We start from the raw sequence: 18,212 nt of genomic DNA, 5'->3' as shown, positions 1-18,212 counted from the left end.
CCTCATTTTATGCTAGCCTTCTCCATACTTTTGTGGAGCTGCTGCTGTACAATTCTGTTTGGACATAGTTGAAAATCCCTTGCTACAATATAGAGGCCTTAAACATCTCAAGACTTCTCTGCCACCTGGCCTGCTGAAAAGGGGGAGTAGGACTCCTGTGAAACTGTAGCACTAGTAGATATCACTGCTCCTGGCCCTTCCCTGTGGTGACCACGAAGAAAACATAAGACAAAGTTATCTACTTTAACGTATTGTACTGTCACCAGGCCACAATGGGCTTGCAGACAAGTAATTGTTGGACATACAGCTTGCCTACGTGATTTGGTATCTCTGTGAGGTGCAAAAAGTGTGGCTTCCCTTGTCCTAGAGCATCATTTCTCCTGCAGAGGTCCAGTTGCTAGTGTGAGACTGGGATCCAAAATTGATCTAAATGACACATCCTGTGTGTCAGATCTGCGTCTCAGWTCTGTGTCTTAGTCTTCTCTATAGATTATGCTCTAACTCCTCATGCAGTCTCTTAGTTCCAAGATATAAGATGAGATTCATCAGAACTCTGCTCCTGCTTGTCACCAGAACGATTGCTCTGATCATCCTGGAATCAGCTCTTGGAGCAGACTGCTTGACAGGTTAACTCATTGCCCTGTGATGTTGTGGTAAGCCAGATGGTGGTTTACTTTAGCCAGCTGGGCTTGTGCTCCTGCCTGCAGGAATAGAGAGGCTCTACTACGTATTTCACTGTAGGTCTCTCCAGAAATATCCCTGTGAATGAATGCTTGAGAATTCTTCCCCTCACAGGCTGACGAAGTCTCTCCCAGCAAAGACAGGATCCTGCATGGTCATCAGGACTTTTCCCCAAGATGCTTCTGGAATACTTTTTAGCTGAAGGGCAATGCCTCAAGTCTCTAGAGCAATATTAGACTTCCCTGGCACTGCTACAGGCTCGTTTGAGCTTCTTTAACCTCAGTACTTGTATGAAAATCTGTAGTTGATGTACTTGTGTGAAAGCTGTAGTTCAACATATTTTCCATCAGTGGGGATGAGGACAAACCTCTGTTTGTGGGACTGATGTAGTGGCATGTGACAGCTTTAGTCTTGCTTGGGTTGGTTCTTGGGTTGGGTACTTCCACCTTGGTCTGCTCAGGTGGCAGGAATGGCTCCTTATTGTCAAGTCAAATGCAGAATTTCTTCACATGGCCATGACAGAATGCAAGAGCCAGTAGATTAAGGAAGATAGTTTCTCGGCCGTGTTGATTTTAGTACAGACTTCCTGACTACAAAATATCTGTAGCAGGAATACAGAGGAATGGACTATTTAATCACTTCTGTACGCCGGTGTGCACAYTTCTGTTGAGAGGACAGAATCATTTAAGAAACTATAGCTTACCTATGCAACTCTCAATTCTTATTTATTTATTTTTTATTTCCTGTCCTCTCGGAGGGTACGAAAGAAAGATTACCTGGTTGGTTTCCACTGCCCTGCAGTTGTGTTGGTTTTGTAATCTATTACACAAAAAGTAAGAGAGGATTTTTGCCTTGTTATAGAGAAAGCTGGGGGGAGAAAGGAGGAAAAGTATTTTCTTTGTTTGAAAACTGTAGCAGATGTCTGTGGCAATAAAAAGGCAATTATACTTGTATTATCATGAGAATTTCCAGCAGGAAATCTTGACAAACTCAAAGTTTACTTAACTGAGATAAATACAGTAGATAAATAGCAAACTGAATTTAGTTTACTCTTGTACACAGGTGTACTACACATTTCCTCAAGCCATGATTCACAGCCATAACCTTTCCTAATCACAGGCACAGCAAGATATGTCAGGAGGAGAGATAGGCTATAAAATACCACTATAGATCCAAACTTTCTCCAAAGTTTTTGTGKATTTGGAGCTGATAAACAGGCTTGGGCTCGTTTCTGTATCCTGAAGGGATGGGTGGGAGGCAGGCACATGAAGGGGCACAATTCTCTTTTGCCATAGCCCTTTTATGGCTGCTCTGAGGCTAGAAGGCTTTTATTGAAAATATCTATAGGGTGTCTGCCACTGTCACAGAGCCCATGGCACAGCTAAAAATTGATTTCTTCGCCTCTTACAGCAGCCTGGGAAGCAACTAGTCTCTAAGGCTGCTCTAATTTACACTGGGAGCAAGGTGGACCCTGGCAGCAGAATCTGGGAGAAAGTGCAGTGGTATAAATAAAGGGTAATACTTTGGGAATTTTGAGTTCTTCTCTTGGGATAAGGATACTAAGTAGTATTTTAGCAAAAACTCTCTGCTTGATATTGTTTCTAGGCAGATGAAGGAAAAATACGTAAAAAGGGTACACTGTTTTATTAGTCACTTTGGCTAGAAAATTATTACATATCTGTCCAACTAAAAAAATAGCAAAACTGAGAATTGTTAAGTCTACGTAACAAGTCCCTTTCACCTCTGTGAGGCTTCATTGATAGATCATATGAAGAATTAGCCCTAGCTTTCAGAATCAAATTTGAAGGTGGCTGTTTAGACTTTCCATTTTCTTTTCTGTCTTCAACAGCAGCTCAGAAATGTGTGTTCTGTTTACCATTTTTTCTACTATACTTGAGATGTGTCTTTACCCTCTGGGTAAATTGACAGCAGAAAAAACATTCCATTTAGGACTATCACTGCATTATTGAATAATAGTTTTATAATAGCTAGCTACAGTTAAATTATTAAACTGACTTGGTGATGAATACCCAAACTACTACTTCTCTGTTATCTTCTGATAGATGAAGTGGTATTCAAAAAGGAAAGACTTTTTTAGATGGAAAAGACCATTTTATGGTAACAGAAGAGCAATAACACTTTAACAAAATATGTAGGCTGTTCAATGGCTTGTTTTGTCAATGAGCTAATCTTAAAATATGGCATGCTATGCCACTTAAAGACTACAAAAGATTGTTGCTGTTGCAGTAGACCATATTTGAAAGGATGGAGTGTTAAGACTTTATTGGCCAACATGTCTTTTTGCTGTTCAGTATTTATAAGTGTATTTGCAACCCTGTTCTTCAGATCCTTAAATGCTGCCAAACTGTGCAAGGGTTTTAAGCCACGTTGGTATCTACCATCTTCTCTAGGGARCTGTCTGCTATTGGAAGAAGCATAAATCTGAGCGATCTACCAGCTATTCTGTTTATACCAACTGCTATCAATGTGCTGTCCAATTGAAAAAATAGCAAAACTAAGAATTGTTAAGTCTACTTAATAAGYCCCTTTCACCTCTGTGAGGCTTCGTTGATAGATCATATGAAGAATTAGCCCTAGCTTGCAGAATCAAGTTTGAAGGAGGTTATTTAGACTTCCCATTTTAACTGCTATCACAACTGCTATCAAGGGTTGCTATAAGCATAAAGAGTTTTCATCCTTGTACCATTTTGCCTAGCTGTATACATTACATCAACAASTAGGAATGAAATATCAGATGAGTATCTTTATATCATGTTAGACTTCTGCATGAGAAAAATCTGCGAGTAGTCATCAAAGGCAGTCTTTTTCAGATGGAGAAAATAGGCCCGGAAGGAACCTCAAAGTCTAGTCAATGTCCCTGCTGTGAGCACATAGTCACAGGCAAGACCAGCTGTATATAGACTGCTCTTCGCCACATCCTGGAAAGACTGGAGGAAACCCTGCTTCTGTATGACTGAATTGCCTGTTGAGTACCAGCCTTAGTATTTGTTTCATTTCTTTGTTAGCTGTTATTCTCTTGGGAYAGTGTCCATCTTTAAATTACTGCACACTGAACCAAATAAACCATCACTTAAGGTACTTGATAGTAGGCAAAATTTAGCCATGATCCATTGAAGTCAAAAACAAGTTTCAGATTGATCTACCAGAGTATTTTTGCATTCGCACCTGCAAATCTTTAACTGGAGTGCTTGATATAACATTTACACTTATCAGCTCAGGGAAGAAGAGGTTACTTGTGCAACTGTTGTATATGCAAGGAAAGCCAGCTAACCASAGTAGTACAAGTGACAATATATTCTGCAATTTTATAGGTCTAACAATAGACTCAAAAATGCATGTTAAACAAGCTCAAGCAATAAATATAGTTGAGGAAATTTGTGTTTAGTTATTAATACTGTGTGCATAAGTAACTAATATATGATTAACTATTCATAACCAGTTATTCATGATGAGCTAGAAAAGCAAACAAAAATCAAACAGAACTTAGCAATGTTGTTCCCTCTCAATGTGTATATRCTTGAATTGTTCCTTTTGTTATCATAATAGAGTGGGTAAAAAGTGTAAGCTCTGGGACTGGTTATCAAGACCTACTTGCATGACTGAAGTCTACTCCCTGTTACGGAGAAGAAAACAGTGAAGTTGATATAGGTTATATACCAAACAAAAAGCCATGATTGTATTACAAAAACAGTGAAGGTAGTAGGAGAGATCAAAGGCGTTATCAGTATCATAGCAAATAGCGGTAGGTTCTGCACCACACCACAAAAGACAAAAACCCAGCACCTGCTGATGTGATTTTAAAAGGAAAAATTTTCTCTTTCTCCAGACTTTTATGGCTTAATGTGAGATGTGAATGGTACTTACTAACTAGGTACCAGACAATTTTAATCTCCTAAGAAACATCAGTACCTCTTGCACTCCTTCCTGCTTCCATGGTCTTTAGCAACAGGACTTCAGTTTTGTCCCTAGTTGCCATAGACATCTAATTATTGGAGTCACTGGTATGTGAGACAATCTCTGAGGAGTGAAGAGACTGGCTTTTCTTTATTTGTGTACTGCTTTAAGAAGCTAGGGAAGTAAACTAAGCTATTGGGTCAAATACTTATCTATACTRCAGCTTGACATGGGATTTAAGCTGATTTCTCCCTCCTTTCTGAGGCAATTTCTGAGAGTCACTGGCAATCAGTCAAGGCTAACATGGAGCAGCCTTAGRGCTGGTTGGTTGCCTTCAAGATGCCTCCATGCAGTCTGTAGAACAGCATGATTCTGGCATCCCCATACAGTGTTTGGGAAGGGGATGCTGCAAATTGAGCAGTATGAGCTAACTACTGAGGACTGGATTTATGGGATCTATATTCCACAAAAGCATGGTGAGGCCAAAACATGGCTCATAATTTATGCAGGAGTGTACCCAGCATTATGACAAAGGAATATCTCATCTTGCTGAAGAGAGCTCCCCTGCTTTCCCCACTCTGGAGCCAAGCGGTGTTCAGAAGATGGGTGCACAGGTGTGTTGCCTAAAGATCAAAATGTAGCACTCTATTTTTGGTGGTGTGAGACCAAGCAAAGCCAGGAAAATTTAGTTAGGGAACAGATTGTAAAAACATACTTAATTTTATTGTTTGCAAGATCAGTACTAGCTAAAACCCTGCAAGCTGTAACATGCAGTGCATTGCTGCTAATTAGTAAATGTATTATAGCCTAATTCAATCTCTCAGGAAAGGCACTCCTTAAGAGATTTTTTTTGTGAAGTGATCAAATGGGCAAGAGGTGCCATTTTTTTTTCTTTTGGCTGCTGAAGCACAGTGGTCTTCCTTGATCTATCACTGACGTGTTACTGGCTTTTTCCCTAGTTCTCTTTCCATTTTCTCCATCTTGCCCTCAGAATTTTTTCTCGGTTGCCCTCTTCTCTTGGTCCTCCTACTGTTCAAATAGCATGTGCACCAAGCCTAATAATTCTGCTATATCAAAGTATGCAACAGACAGTGTAAGAGGAAGAGTACGAATTTTATGCCACTTCCTAAGTAATGACCGGGAGGTGCTTGTTGCCAGCTGTATTGCACGTGAGGCTGTATCCRTGAGGCTGCAGTCTCTCTCCTTCCACCCACACTGAGGCTGTCCTGCCTGCGCACTGTTGTCTTGCGGGTTATGATTGTTGAATGAAGCTGACCAAGTCTCTGTTCATTCTCATCTCGGATTATCATACTAGTTCTTCCCTGTACTTTCCTTTAGCTAAGTCTCACTGTCTACCTAAGGTGTACCTTTTTGCACCTTAGTGTAAGAACCTTAGTTCTTATAACATTCTTACTGTATAATCCAGTTCTGTTAATACAGTTTCTTTCAGTAGCTTCTACACTTGACAGTATTTCCTGCTCTTTTCTCATTTTGAGCTGTTAATAGTAACTTACTGCCACAGAGAGAAAGTGACTTTGCTTTAGTGTCCTAAAGATGAATTTTTATTTTGAGCAGGCAGCTGTTTAAAGATGTTTGCAGAGCCTCCATTTTCTGAGCTGCCTTTTGGTGGAGACAAATCCCTATCARTAACTGCTTTTTATGTATTAAAAAGCTCCTTTATTTTGTTTGTTTTAAATGAAGTTCTGTCTGTACTTAACATGCATACACACATGCATGCATAAAACGGGAAAAGCAAGAGCCCACAGCAGTACAAAAATGACTTACTGCATAACTATTTTGTTCTGTGTAAATATTTAGTAACTTTTTTTTTTAATTGCCTTTCAAATACTCAGGAATTCAGTGAGATTATTCACAAATGAGAGGTTACTTGGGAATGGAAGCTTTTGCATGTCCGGATCCCAGGTTTTCTTTAATCTAATTTCTCCCTTGTAAAATCCTGGTTAATTAAAAAAAAAAAAAAAAACACAACAGGCTGAAAATGTAAAAAATACCTTACCTAATTGCATCATTCTTAGTATGTTTTTTGTTTCCATTTTTCAGCAGCGTTGATCTATCTTCTAAAAGGTTTCCTCTTATTTTAGGCAGAACTGAAATCAAATCCCATAGGCTTTAGCTGTGAAGCTGGAGAAGCCTATTAGGATTCTTAACGTTCCAAGTTGTTTTCTGAACAGATTGCACCAGCTAGTTGATGAAACTTGAGCTAATTACACTAATGTTGACAAATGCACTAGCACAAAAAGTCACATTTTCAAAAAAAAAAAAAAAAATCTCTTTGAGATGCTAAATAGATTCAGTGGTTTGTGGGTTTAATGGAACTATTTATGTGTAGCCTTCTTTAGGGAGGAAAAAAACACAATATTACTATTTATACAGAAAAACATATACCTATTACTGGCCATTTGAAAATGAACATTAATAAAAACTGTTTAGGATGTTAGGAAATGGATGCAAGTCCATTTGAGAGGCAGTAGAGGTGAGAAAAGGCCTTCACACAGTGGTCTTCCTTTGTCAGAGGATACCGTGAATTTCTATAGAGACCTTGGTCTGCAATGTCAGTTCAGAAGAATTTGGTCATGATCACTAAGCACAGCCATTAGCTCCACAGGGTGCATCATTTCACAGTTCTCTTCTCAGCTCAGTTCGTATGTGCTGAGTTGGTACTCCGCTGAGTTCCCTGAACTCTCATTACCAGAGATAGGTGAAGGTAGCCAATGAAGTATGGAGGAGCTGCTATCACTGAAAGCATCTCTGCATTTTAGTAGCATGTGAACTATTAAATCTATTCCAGGACTGAATTTAAACAAATGCATAACTATACTAAAATCTACAGAGATTTGTGACTCCTGAAATAAGGGTAAGTTCAAGCTCATACTCCTTGATAAAAATCCTACTTGAATACATAAATGCAAACAACTAAGTGAAGGAAAGGAATCAGCAAGAAGATCATACTGTAACAGAGACACTTATTTTATTGAAAYCTTTTACAAAAAGTATAGATTTGAAAACACGAATATGCATATTTCAGGTAGTCCAAACATCCTTAACTCTGCCCAAATTTCACTTGTCAAAGAAAATGAGAAATACTTGACTGATATATTTCAGTTCAGTACATGTTAATTTCTAATGGAAGCAGCATGGCTGTGTGACATAAAGGTTTCCTGCCATTTAACTTACTATGCCTCAGAGAGAAATGTTCCTTCTCCTTCTTTTTCTTTTTTTACTATTTACTTAATAGTTTTGACCTTTCAGCCAATTGTCCTTATCCATCATTACAGTGCATGTTCAATCATTTCATGCCCTGTCATCTATAAAATACCAGCAATAGAGAAAAAGGTTTATGTTCTGTTGCTTTTCTTGAGCTTTTTATTGGAGCATCCTGATGTTTATTAGGAAACAGAAGTTAAAAACTGCTTCAAGTTACATTGGTTTAAATCTGAATCAACTTCCTGGATTTCATGAGTGTAAGTGAAAGAAGTGTTGTATCATTTTTTCTCTTAATTTTGATAGATGTTAATAGCCAGTATTTTAAAAATGCATCAAACAAGCCCCCCTTGTCACTAATTTCCTTGTATAATCTTAGGGAATAAACAGACAGAAGTAACTAAGTACCTTGTAAGCACCTACATCCACCCCTCCTCTGTYGGAGGATGGTTCTCTGGTTAGGACAGGATTTTGGGCTTTGGGAGATTCCAGTCACCTTCACTCTAACCTTCTTGCTTAAGGATAAAATTTTCATGAACACTTGTGAGCAGGAACTTAAGTCGTGTTTGCAAACACAGAGCATCACTTAGCATGCTAGTCCTCATAGGAAGACTGAGGGCTCCTCTGCTGCAAGGAGTCCAGACCAGTGCAAGGATTACAGTCTAGTAAGAGCACTGTCATACAGTGCCATGCTCTGCAAGCATTTCAGATTAAGGCCTGCAAACAGTCTGCTATTCTGAAAAATGCCTTACTGCTTTAGGTATAGTGCAGTGTATACAAGTATAATGTTTCTTTTTCCAGAACCAGCTTGTGGGCTGCTGAGGAGTGCTCTCCTATGTTCCCATGAACAGCRTAGAAACAGCTGCCTGTTTATCTGTACTGTTAAAGGACCAGCGTAGTACTTTTAGAAATCAGGGCTGAGTGATTTTGGATCTGAAGTACTTCTGGAAAGCATGCTTTTTGTTTCTCTTGTCTTCATTTTCCTCATTGTAAACCAGAGATAATAGCACTTCTGGACCTCCACTGGGGTATTTAGAAGGTGAATAAGTGAAAGATTGAGAGATTTGCAACTGCTGCATGATAACCCWGTAATAGGGTCACTGAAAGTACCTTTAGGTAAACAACTTCAGCAAAACATCCACTTGCATCCCTAAACTCAGAAGTGTCAAGTGTATGTTTAAAAAGTTCTTTTGAAAAGGTTTACATGTTTTTTTAGGAAGGCACAGTAGTCACACAAGCTATTTGGTGAGAATAAGAGGACTTGGGAGAATACATATCAGACATAGCAAGAAGGAAATAGACTGAACATGTAACGAGCTTTGGGCATGTATTATTTGTATGATTATTTGGCATTCCTTCTTAACTGAAACAAGTTAATCTCCCCAGTGCCTGTGAACAGCAAGGATGTCATTCATTATCTGAACCTTTAAAATATCTTGGTCCTATTTGGGGTAATTGGAGTTGTTCTATAAACAGCTTTTCTGTGATCCCAACAGAGATCATGAAATGGATAATATGAAAGAAAGGTGAAGATACAAACATACAACRAAGGTTTTGGGCTGGTAAGGCAAGTTTTGCACAGCTCTGGTTGTAATTCCTTAAAATATACATATGTCCCTTTGATGTTGTATTGAAGTAGGAGCCAGACATAATACTAGCAACTTAGTTGCTGTTCACCACTGAAGCCACTGAACACTAGAGAAACAAGGGAGTGTGCTTTGAAGTGCTTGGTATTACACAAAATATGCACTTCAATAAGAATGTACCATGTGGATGAGCCTGCTGTTGAGATGAGCTTATAAGTCAAAAGAAAAGCAGGAACCAGAAAGTTCACATTCATATTTGTATTTGAACCTTCTTGAAACTTGTGGGGATATTTATATTCTCAGTAAGTACAAGTGATAGAAAGTAGCAAAGTTTGAAATTGAGGTCCAAATCAAAACTTTCAAGGGTGGCGGATCTGTGTTTTCAATTCCAGTCCCATTTTGGTCACTAATACTTTTCTCTTCAATGACTTTTCAGCAATTCAATTCAAAATGCTCAGTAAAAAYAGAGCACGGGGGAACTGTATAATTATTTTATGGAAAAGAATCCAAGATGAAAAACAATGTCTCAGGGAGGTGGCTTGTACACGCTGCACCAGCTTTATAGTGGTACAGATAGGGCTTCATCTCTATGGTTCTATTCAAAAAAGGATTATTGCTAAAGTGAGTGTTTCTTAATGGGGCTAGTTCTGTTTAGTTGATCATGTATATAATGCAATTTAGAAAGCTTAATGCCAAAACCCATAAAGTTTAATACTGAACATAAAAAAGAATGCAGCTGGAGTAAATGGGTGATGGTATTTCAAAACCAAAATTATTTAACTTTTCTTAATCTTTTATTTTTCCTTCCCTAAGAAGGGTGACCCTTCAAGGTAGCATTCTAGCTTTTTGTTAATCTTTCTGAATTCAAGTGCCTCATTCTATATACTGTATTGTAATTTTTACTCTTACTTTCAGCATTGCAGAGTGTTAACAAATGAGAATATCAGTCGCCTACRAGATGGGACAAGAGACCTTCTGTGCACTTTCCAAAGCCTGTCCCACCAGTATAATGCAAATAGGAAGTGTGRAAACTTGATATTCTTCTATCTGAGGAAAAAGGTCGATCAATTTACGGTGTTAGTTATTAAACAAAACTTGCTCTAGAGGACAGACTCTCTTAAGACTTGATAGAGTTTAGCTGTTGGGCATAATTTTGCTAACATGTACACTTTTTCACACAGGCCACTTGGCAGCTTTTCTGGAAGTTACATGACTATTTGGGAATCTCGCTTTTCATAAAAATGGAAGCTCTCCCTAGCAGTGGCCATGAACAAGGAAGCACAGACTGATGTATCCACAGCAGTGCTCTTCCAGCAGTCTACTGTTTAGGAACAGAGGCTAGAGGGTTTTTTAATAGCCCTTGATTATTTTTTTTGACGTGGATTTATCTAGCCCTTCTAAACTGTTGTCATCATTAATATCTTGTGCCAGTGAGTCTCATGGTTTGTTTTTCTCTTATGAATGACCATGCCATATCAGTGGTGACCTCTTTTCATCAGGAAAGGTGGTTATCTACCTTGTCTTCTTTCMACTTCATGTGGCTGACTTCAAACCCCCATAGCACAGGAAAAACATGTGTAAATGCAATTCAGCTGAACTCTTAAAAAAAAATAAAAATAAAAAATAAGGCACAGAAACTCACAGCAAAGAAAAAGGGCTTAAATACTATGTTTTAATACAGACTTACCAGAAAGAGAATTCACCTCATTGTCCTGTTAATGTAGAATTGTGCTTTGTTTTTACACATTTATAATGCTATGATGTTCCTGCAACTGCATATCTGCACAGGCCTCCAATTGGACTTGGTCTTTATCTTGCCTGCTTCCTTCTGCCCCCACCCCCCCAAAAAAGAAAAAAACCCAAACAAACAAACAGAAAAACCTTGCAAGTATCTTTCCTTAAACCAAACCCTCTCCTTAGTATGATACTTCACTACTTTTTTAAAAAAAGTGACTTGGCAATAACTGTAGGTTCTTGAAGGGCTATCTTCAYGGGGATTTGATTTTAGTATAAAGCCATTGGTTATAGGTACGTGGCAAGATGAGGTTGAGTGGYGAAAGGAAAAAAATCATGCAGATCAGAGGATGAAAAAAAAAACAGTGAAAGTGTGGTGTTTGAATGGGACAGCTAAGCTATGCTTCCTTGGCACAGAGGAGGGAGTTAAAGATAATTCCTTTCCCAAGTTAACAGTAACACAGTTTACTGTTACAAGCAGGAAAGCTTTAACTCCTTACTTGTGCTGTTTTGTTTTTCAGCTGAGTTTTCTCACCTACTGTGTTAGAATTAGAGCCACTCAGCAAGCAATTGGCTTTCACAGACAAGAGCTGGTCCAGCTGTTTGTTGTCATTACAGGCTTTCCGGCCCTTGCAGCTTACTCTTGTTTGCATTAGTACCACATACTTCTGCTCACTCACGAAGAGAGTAGTCACCAAGGAGTTAATTCATATCTTAGTGTAAATGAAAGAATGGAAATCTAACAAGAGAATAGAAAACAAAAATGACTTTCTTTTCTGATAGTTACTGCTGGTGCTTAGAAAGCAAAATTGACATCTCTAGTTAGGAATGATTAGTTGCTTTCACTTCTTGTTTGGATCTGTTTTTTGTTTCCATGCACCAGAAAAATGCAAAATCTGCTGGAGAAATCTATTTATGTATGTATCTATTAGAGATATCTTTTAAAAAACAACATGGATACATGCGTGCTAGTCTTGAGTGTGAGAAGGTTTCCTTTGGAACTAAATTTGAATTCTGTATATTCATCGGTGTAAGTAAACCACTACTGGAGGAAAAAAAAAGTATAAAAATAAAAATTGGTAAATTATCAAGAGTGCTGTTTTAAAAGAAAAAGCAATCTTAAAATCTATATCGAATCTGAGTCTAAGTTGTTATACATCAGTTAAGCCTTATGTCCGTACCCAAATGACTGAGCATAAGTGTATTTTGTATGGTTCTTTAATGTTAAGTGACAAGGAAAGGCAGTCACTTTAAAGTATTTGACATTTATAAGCATCTGAAAGACTTTCTGTCATCTTCTATTTATTTATTCACTAGACTAGAAAGAGCTATAGCGCTTTGTTTTTTTCCCCTTTCTTTCAGGGCAGCAGTCAATGCATCTGTGTCAAATCTTAGTTCTTCTCATCTATGCTTCCTGGAGTCCCTATCTCTTGCTTCTTTTTCTCTTTCTACTGTCACCAAACAGCCTTTGTGTGCCCATTAACAGCAAGGAGTACCACATCTGGAATTTCCAGCTCCCAGTTTGAAAGGATTAAAGGGAAAGTGAGTATGCTTCTGTCCCTCTTGAAGTCAGTAGTACAGCTCTTTTCAGTAGAAGTAGAAGCAGAATCAGTTTGAGTGCCAAGAAAAAGTTGTCTGCAGACAAAAACGCTTACAATAGGTGCCTTATTCTATTACGTTGTCTTAAAAATGCTTGTGTGCTTCTCTGGTACAGTGGAGGAAACTTTAAATTTATTAATTCAAAAAATTATTGGTAGAATTCTTTGACACACTGAATGTTATCTAGTGTATACTTTGTATATTCAACTTCRTGTGTAAAATATATCCAGTTTACCTGTAACATTCAGTGAAGAGCATAGGAATGTTTGTTTTGAAAATAAAGAATAAAACAGTAGTCTGTCTTAGACATCAGGACTGGTTGTATGAAAATTTTTTAATTTCAAAAGCTTTTAGGTAGCTAAGCTATTCAACTGTGCATTAGAAGAATCTGAAGTTTTTTTTTTTTTTTTTTCCTCATACCCAAGCAAGTAAAAAAATATCTTTTTTTTGGAAATGGAGAGTTAAAAATGCTGCCTGCAGTAAAACCAACAAAAACATTTTCTAAAGTATTCTAGTACACTGAACAAATAAACCCTTTGCACTATATGCATAGACAAATACAAAGGATTCTGTGATTTAGTGTATTTTAAGCTGATCTTCTGAGTAATTTTAGATTCTGAATCACTTTGTGCCTGTTAACAACTACTGAATACATTGTTTAATTTTAACCGTGTTACAGAGAGAGAGAGAATTTTAAGGATATTATGTTCCTATAAATTTCTAGAAAGTAGACAACCAGTTAGAAGAGTCCTCAGAAGCATCATTTCTAATGGAAAGACTGCACTGTGAATTTCAGTTTTATTAGCTTAGCCACTAGAGAATTAATACCTGAAAGAATTGGTGGAATGAACCAACCATAAGAAAAAGGTTAAACTTCTTATTGTGACTTACTATGTAAGAGTCCAAACTAAATACACAAAGCCATAGGAAATCAAGCTACACAAGTTTTGTGCTGCTCCACTTGTGAGGTTTAAGAGCCTTGGATTTTTTTTAAAAAAACTAACAGAGAGTAAATATTTCTTCAACTTAGTATCTGACAGTAGACAAAGGGAGGACGAATATGGTCTATTTTCTAGTCCCCTCCCTTCTTTCAAAAGAAGAGAATATTCAAGTGCTGTGAGACTCTAGTGGTTGTCCAAGGAAAACTGTTGCTGCTTCACTTTTCTTGCTGCTTGCTTGCTTGTTCCACAGCAAGTCATAAAAGAAATGTGTGTGTATGTGAGACAGAGAGAAAGCACACAGCAAGGGCTACTCAACTGGAGAACTGCACACTGGATCAAGGATGTAGGGAACAGGAACATTCAAGTAGTCTGTATATGTTTCATCCCCAACATACTGACAGTTGCAGGTACACAGGGATTACTTTGCAATAATGCATCAAAGTCCTTCACTCCTGAGATGGACAGAAGCTAGTGCTTCGAGAGGAAGAAAGAAAACTGGCAACTGCATATTCTTCTAGGCTTTGCACTAGTGTGTGACAGAAGTGGAAAAAATCCTAAGGAGCCAGTGCTTCCTTTTAGAATGACTCATTTTAGTGTTTTGCACCATGTTGTTAGTACTAGAAACAACAAATTAATAATCAGAGTCACTTTTTCTTACTAACATCTACATTCCAGTGCTAACATTATATGTGATAGGTCTATTTCTAAACACCTAAAGCATAATTTAGCAACATGCAGCAGGTTAGTTAGGACCCACGTAATCAATTTGTATGCATATACAGAGTTTGCTTACACAGCGAGCACTGTGTGTGTATATGTGTGTTTGCAGTTAAAGTCTACCTGGTATATTTAATTTCAGCCTCAGTCTAAACATACGGCGTTGGACTGAGAGAAAACTGAGGCTTAACAATGGAAGTGCCAATAATGACACTATCTCAGTTGCAAATGCTGCTGTTCTAGTACTTAGTACTTATTCAGGAGCTTTCAGTCTTGGGCTGAAGAGATCTGATTGAAAATCAGCTACAGATATATATGGAGAATTCCAAGTTCCCCACTTGCCTTGAAGTTAAGTGGAGTGGGCACTTGATTATTATGAAGGCTAGAATTGGATTGAAGAATCATACTTAAAGATGTAATAATGCTCAGAAAGTGTCAGACCTTGGAAGTACCTAGCCCTTGATTGTAGCAGCTGGAAGTGATTTAACAAGTACTTGAGGTGACAGAATCAAATGCTTTATGTGATGAATGGGCTGTTTCAATATAGCAAATGATTTTGCACTTTAAAAATCAGAATTAAACAGTTTGTTTTTTGTGAGGAGTGAGATCATGGAGCAAAGTAGTGTATATGTGCGCGTGCCCAGAGATGTACACAGTGTTTCATGTTAATCTCATCTTTATAATAAAAGATGCTCACTTATTTTTGAATTTACTATTATGCACTGGTCCTTTTCATTAGGAAAAATATAGAATGAATGAGCAAGTGTGATGTCCTAAGAGGCTGAAAGAGCATGACTTAAGTAGATCCGGCTCTTTTCTTTAGTGACTTGTGAAATGAAAAACACATTTGCTAAACAATGTCATCAGATAAATACAAGAGGTATTCAAATACCTGTCACAAGGTACACTTGGCAATTGGATACCCTGTATACAGAAGCAGATACAGAGTTAGGAGCAGATTCCTCATGTTTTTTTGCTTTGGATTTTTATCTGATTAGTGCCCCATTTTAGATTCTGTCGTATAGCCTGCTTGGCACTGCATTACATCTGTAATTCAGTCATGCTGTCTTAAACGAAGTTTCACCCCAGTTTACTCTCCCACAATGCAACAGGAAGATTTGTTACTCTTTCTGCTGTGGCCAAGACTTCATGATATATCTTTCCTATTATAGAAAAAGAGAATCCCACACATTTGACCCCTCCTTTAAAGATTCAGAGCATTGAAACAGGTTGCCCAGAGAGGCTGTGGCATCTCCTTCTCTGGAGATATTCAAAACCTGCCTGGATGCGATCCTGTGCAACGTGCTCTAGGTGACTGTGCTTGAGCAAAGGGATTGGACTGTGATCTCCAGAGGTCCCTTCCAACCTCAACTATTCTGTGATTCTGTGAAAAATGAAGTCAAACTTGAGCCTAATCCTATAGCTGTTCAGTAAGCAGAACAGTTAAGTATAATGTTAAGCGCTCTCTTGCATTTCTGAATAGGGAAGAGAAAGTGCAGATAGTAGATTAATATTTATTCTTAGTCTTGGTGTTGATCAGAACCAGTTGGGCTGTTTCTGCTCTGCTGATCCTGAGGCTTAATTCTGAATGTAGTGAGGAATGGTCATAGCGAGTCCAGAGGGACAAAGAGAATATATGTTGCATTTTTAGGACCAGTGCTTTTAACATAGGCACTTAGGGAACAGCTTTGGGAATGTCACATATGTGCAGTTGGTTCACTACCTTTGACTTGTGACCCAGCATGTCTTGGATCTAACATCTAAAAGGGCTGGAGACAGCTGGGGGGGTTCTATGCTAAAGGAAATATGACTGTGGATGTTTCTGGGATAATCAGTCGGCAGTAAATGATCTCTACCTCTCTGTTCACCTCTTCCAGTCAGTAACAAAACAGAGACTGACCTTTGAGAGACTTAGGAGTTCTGCATTTGGCTATTGCCGTTGGATCCTGGCCTGTGCTTGCAAATGCTTAATGTCTGTCTTGTTTGCATCTTTTGGGTTTGTATTGACTGCTGACCTGAGTGCCACTGAGCACAGACACCGAATTGCTGCAAACTCAAGGTTTTGAAGCTGAGTCAGTACTGAAATGCCTCTGATTTGATTATTCCTCACATGTTGTGAGRGAACTCTTGACCCTTAATCTCATGTATTCAGAAGTATCTGGTACTTTCTTCTCTTGTACATGAGGTGGCACTATGTCTGATCACATGGTGGAGGACAAATCTGGTACATCAGGTCATTTGGCAGTGCAAGGCCTTCAGCCCTACACTGCAGTTAGGCTGCACTCACCACCTTCCCCTTCCACCGAAAGCAGTCAACTTCTCTTTCACTATTTGACCCTGCATCCCAAGCACACCTGGTACGTGAGGAAGAGCTGTACGTTTACAACCAGCAAAAGTGGTGCAAGTGTAGTTCACAATACAGTTCAGGAAACAGCATGTTCAGACATAGAGTATTTTTCAGTGATGAAGATCATAGAGTAACTAGGGAGTGGAAGGGATTCTTGRGGTCATCAAGTCCAACATCCTTCTCAGAACAGGGCTAACTTCAACAGTAAGTCAAAGTTAGATTCAGGTATACAAAGAGGTTGATTCATTTGATATTCTCCTTTATAATATTCTTAGACTGTGCTGGGCCACAGTGAAGCTAGAAAACCATTCAGTCTGAGTTAATGAAATGGCTGTAGTGAAGGTAGTGAAGTTCATAGGTGCTGTCTTTCAGTATCTAAAAGCTATATGTTGTTACATTTCTCCAAGATCTGGAAAAACAAGTTTGAAATTAACATATTTTTCTTCAGAGATATTTGCATAATTACACTGAGTGTGAGTGTTAATGAAGAGCTAGTAATAAAACTGAGTGAATTAGCATGACTGAGTGACTTAACGCAATCCTGTTGATCATTGGGTTATGGGTAGCTTACATTTTGCCAGGCCGTTTTTTTTTTTTTTTTTTTTTCCTAAGCTCTTGCAATTGCACATTTGAATTTGAACTTTCATTAATTATAGCTTTTTTATGTATTTCATGAACATGAAACTTCATTGACTTAAGTGTTTACATCAGTAGAACACCTATTCTAAAATAGGTGCACCTGACAAAATTGTTAATGAACAGCTCCCTCCCACCTCCCAACTTGAGTACATTTTGGAGTCACTCCAGCTAAGTTACATTTTCCTTTGTCTAATATATAGGGCCTGTATTTTTGTATGCTTTAAATTCACAGACCAAATTCACTCTCTTGAAACTAGAAATGGCAGATTATGTGATCCTGGGAATAGGAAAAATATCTGTAGAAGCAGGATACCCCTTCACTAATAACACTATGCCTCTTTCTTTTCCTCTTCTCTCAATACCATTTGTTACTAGTTTTCAGCTGAGAGGTGACCTCCTCTCTAGTACAGTCAGCTGGTTACAATGTGCAAGCACATGTCAGGACAGCTGATGAAGATGAGTTGTAGTTAAGGCAGATGACTTTGCTTTGAAGATGAGCCACTTGTGTGTTCTGTGCTGCAGACACTSTAAGGGTGGCATCACTGGAAGGCAGCAAGTAGTAGACTTAGGGAGACATACTGTCTTAAACAGGCCCAGCTGCTTGTTGAGAAAGTAAGGATTATATGTGTCAGATCATTTAAGCACCTATGTCTTTAGTTCTTTTGTCCACTTAAGCCCTATTGCTTGATCAATGGAACCAGAATCTCAGCAAAAGTCAGTGTTGTATCCTGTTACCTGCTTAAATGTGACTGAAAATACCACAGAACATGAGTTTGTATTGTTAGATAATGAAATAACTTAGACCATTTCCTGGTTGGGCTCTTCTTCTTT

The sequence above is a fragment of the Rhea americana genome, unplaced genomic scaffold (assembly GCF_003343005.1).
Source record: "Rhea americana isolate MKP2758 unplaced genomic scaffold, rheAme1 scaffold_9, whole genome shotgun sequence".
In the NCBI taxonomy this organism is placed as follows: Eukaryota; Metazoa; Chordata; class Aves; order Rheiformes; family Rheidae; genus Rhea; species Rhea americana.
The sequence above is the reverse complement of the archived record's forward strand: the minus strand, read 5'-3'. Positions refer to the sequence as shown.